Source organism: Lipotes vexillifer, unplaced genomic scaffold (assembly GCF_000442215.2).
Source record: "Lipotes vexillifer unplaced genomic scaffold, Lipotes_vexillifer_v1.1 scaffold1194, whole genome shotgun sequence".
NCBI classification, from domain to species: domain Eukaryota; kingdom Metazoa; phylum Chordata; class Mammalia; order Artiodactyla; family Lipotidae; genus Lipotes; species Lipotes vexillifer.
This window is the reverse complement of record NW_006797688.1, coordinates 50615-54713: the sequence shown is the minus strand read 5'-3', so window position 1 is coordinate 54713 and position 4099 is coordinate 50615.

Sequence of the window (4099 nt, the reverse complement as noted above, 5' to 3'; positions counted from 1 at the left end):
TAGTACAGCTGAATGTACCAACCATAACTTTAAAATAAGCCTTCCGTTATTGGTTCTGCACTTTTTGTGGACTTCAGGACCAAGGCCTATTCCCAAGCACATAGATGCAAAATAGATGTGGACCCCTCAAATACTGTATGGCTTGTCTTTGGCCTACACCCCTTGCGTAAGGCAATGTGAGTGTGGATATAATGGTTTCTATTCCTCAGTCCCTCTGCTGTTTTGGGCATTATGAAATCAAGGAAATGCATTTCTTTGGAGATTGTTTTTCATAAGTCTTTTGAAGTTTCTAGTGTTTTTTCTTTTTTTTTTTTAACATCTTTATTGGAGTATAATTGCTTTACCATGGTGTGTTAGTTTCTGCTTTATAACAAAGTGAATCAGCTATACATATACTTATATACCCATATCTCCTCCCTCTTGCATCTCCCTCCCACCCTCCCTATCCCACCTCTCTAGGTGGTCACAAAGCACCGAGCTGATCTCCCTGTGCTATGCAGCTGCTTCCCACTAGCTATCTATTTTACATTTGGTAGTATATATAACTCCATGCCACTCTCTCACTTCGTCCCAGCCTACCCTTCCCCCTCCCCGTGTCCTCAAGTCCATTCTCTATGTCTGCGTCTTTATTCCTGTCTTGCCCCTATGTTCTTCATAACCATTTTTTTCTTTAGATTCCATATATATATATATATATATATATATATATATATATATGTTAGCATATGTTATTTACTTTTCTCTTTCTGACATACTTCACTCTGTATGACAGTTTCTGTGTCCATCCACCTCACTACAAATAACTCAATTTCATTCCTTTTTATGGCTGAGTAATATTCCATTGTATATATGTGCCATATCTTCTTTATCCATTCATCTGTCGATGGACACTTAGGTTGCTTCCATGTCCTGGCTATAGTAAATAGTGCTACAATGAACAAAGTGGTACATGACTCCTTTTGAATTATGGTTTTCTCAGGGTATATGCCCAGTAGTGGAATTCCTAGGTCATATGGTAGTTCAATTTTTAGTTTTTTTAAGAACCTCCATACTGTTCTCCATAGTGGCTGTACCAATTTACATTCCCACCAACAGTGCAAGAGGGTTCCCTTTTCTCCACACCCTCTCCAGCATTTATAGTTTGTAGATTTTTTTGATGATGGCCATTCTGACTAGTATGAAGTGATACCTCACTGTAGTTTTGATTTGTATTTCTCTAATGGTTAATGACATTGAGAATCCTTTCGTGTGTTTGTTGGCAGTCTGAATATCTTCTTTGGAGAAATGTCTATTTAGGTCTTCTGCCCATTTTTGGATTGGGTTGTTTGTTTTCTTGATATTGAGCCGCATGAGCTGCTTGTAAATTTTGGAGATTAATCCTTTGTCAGTTGCTTTGTTTGCAAGTATTTTCTCCCATTCTGAGGGTTGTCTTTTTGTCTTGTTTATGGTTTCCTTTGCTGTGCAAAAGCTTTTAAGTTTCATTAGGTCCCATATGTTTATTTTTATTTCCATTTTTCTAGGAGGTGGGTCAAAAAGGATCTTGCTGTGGTATATGTCGTAGAGTGTTCTGCCTATGTTTTCCTCTAAGAGTTTGATACTGTCTGGCCTTACATTTAGGTCTTTAATCCGTTTTCAGTTTATTTTAGTGTATGGTGTTAGGGAGTGTTCTAATTTCATTCCTTTACATGTAGCTGTCAGGTTTTCCCAGCACCACTTATTGGAGAGGCTTTCTTTTCTCCATTGTATATTCTTGCCTCCTTTATCAAAAATAAGGTGACCATATGTGCATGGGTTTATCTCTGGGCTTTCTATCCTGTTCCATTGATCTATATTTCTGTTTTTGTGCCAGTACCAGACTGTCTTGATTACTGTAGCTTTGTAGTATAGTCTGAAGTCAGGGAGTCTGATTCCTCCAGCTCCGTGTTTTTCCCTCAAGACTGCTTTGGCTATTCGGGGTTTTTAGTGTCTCCATACAAATTTTAAGATTTTTTGTTCTAGTTCCATAAAAAATGCCATTGGTAATTTGATAGGGATTTCATTGAATCTGTAGATTGCTTTGGGTAGTATAGTCATTTCCACAATATTGATTCTTCCAATCCAAGGACATGATATATCTCTCCATCTGTTTGTATCATCCTTAATTTCTTTCATCAGTGTCTTATAATTTTCTGCATATAGGTCTTTTGTCTCCTAAGGTAGGTTTATTCGTAGGTATTATATTCTTTTTGTTACAGTGGTAAATGGGAGTGTTTCCTTAATTTCTCTTTCAGATTTTTCATCATTAGTATATAGGAATGCCAGAGATTTCTGTGCATTAATTTTGTATCCTGCTATTTTACCAAATTCATTGATTAGCTCTAGTAGTTTTCTGGTAGCATCTTTAGGATTCTCTGTGTATAGTATCATGTCATCTGCGAACAGTGACAGCTTTACTTCTTCTTTTCTGATTTGGATTCCTTTTATTTCTTTTTCTTTTCTGATTGCTGTGGCTAGAAGTTCCAAAACTATGTTGAATAAGTGTGGTGAGAGTGGGCAACCTTGTCTTGTTCCTGATCTTAGAGGAAATGCTTTCACTTTTTCACCATTGAGAACAATGTTGGCTGTGGGTTTGTCATATATGGCCTTTATAATGTTGAGGTGAATTCCCTCTGTGCCTGCTTTCTGGAGGGTTTTTTATCATAAATGGGTATTGAATTTTGTCAAAAGCTTTTTCTGCATCTATTGAGATGATCATATGGTTTTTCTCCTTCAATTTGTTAATATGGTTTATCACATCGATTGATTTGCATATATTAAGGAATCCTTGCATTCCTGGGATAAACCCCACTTGATCACGGTGTGTGATCCTTTCAATGGGCTGTTGGATTCTGTTTGCTAGTATTTTGTTGAGCATTTTTGCATCTATGTTCATCAGTGATCTTGGCCTGTAGTTTTCTTTCTTTTGGACATCTTTGTCTGGTTTTGGTATCAGGGTGATGGTGGCATCATAGAATGAGTTTGGGAGTGTTTCTCCCTCTGCTATATTTTGGAAGAGTTTGAGAAGGACAGGTGTTAGCTCTTCTCTAAATGTTTGATAGAATTCGCCTGTGAAGCCATCTGTTACTGGGCTTTTGTTTATTGGAAGACGTTTAATCACAGTCTCAATCTCAGTGCTTGTGATTGGTCTGTTTATATTTTCTATTTCTTCCTGGTTCAGTCTTGGAAGGTTGTGCTTTTCTAAGAATTTGTCCATTTCTTCCAGGTTGTCCATTTTATTGGCATATAGTTGCTTGTAGTAGTTTCTCATGATCCTTTGTATTTCTGCAGTGTCAGTTGTTACTTCTCCTTTTTCAATTCTAGTTCTACTGATTTGAGTCTTCTCCCTTTTTTTCTTGATGAGTCTGGCTGATGGTTTATCAATTTTGTTTATCTTCTCAAAGAACCAGCTTTTAGTTTTTTTGATCTTTGCTATTGTTTCCTTCATTTCTTTTTCATTTATTTCTGATCTGATCTTTATGGTTTCTTTCCTTCTGCTAACTTTGGGATTTTTTTGTTGTTCTTTCTCTAATTGCTTTCAGTGTAAAGTTAGTTTGTTTATTTGAGATATTTCTTGTTTCTTGAGGTAAGATTGTATTGCTATAAACTTCTTTCTTAGAACTGCTTTTGCTGCATCCCATAGGTTTTGGGTCGTCATGGTTTCACTGTCCCTTGTTTCTAGGTATTTTTTTGATTTCCTCTTTGATTTCTTCAGTTATTTCTTGTTTATTAAGTAGTGTATTGTTTAGCCTCTATGTGTTTATATTTTTTATAGATTTTTTCCTGTAATTGATATCTAGTCTCAAAGCATTATGGTCAGCAAAGATAGTTGATATGATTTCAGTTTTCTTAATCTTACAAAGGCTTGATTTGTGACCCAATATATGATCTGTCCTGGAGAATGTTCCATGAGCACTTGAGAAGAAAGTGTATTCTGTTGTTTTTGGATGGAATGTCTGATAAATATCAATTAAGTCAATCTTGTTTAATGTATCATTTAAAGCTTGTCTTTCCTTATTTATTTTCATTTTGGATGATCTGTCCACTGGTGAACGTGGGGTGTTAAAGTCCCCTACTATGAATA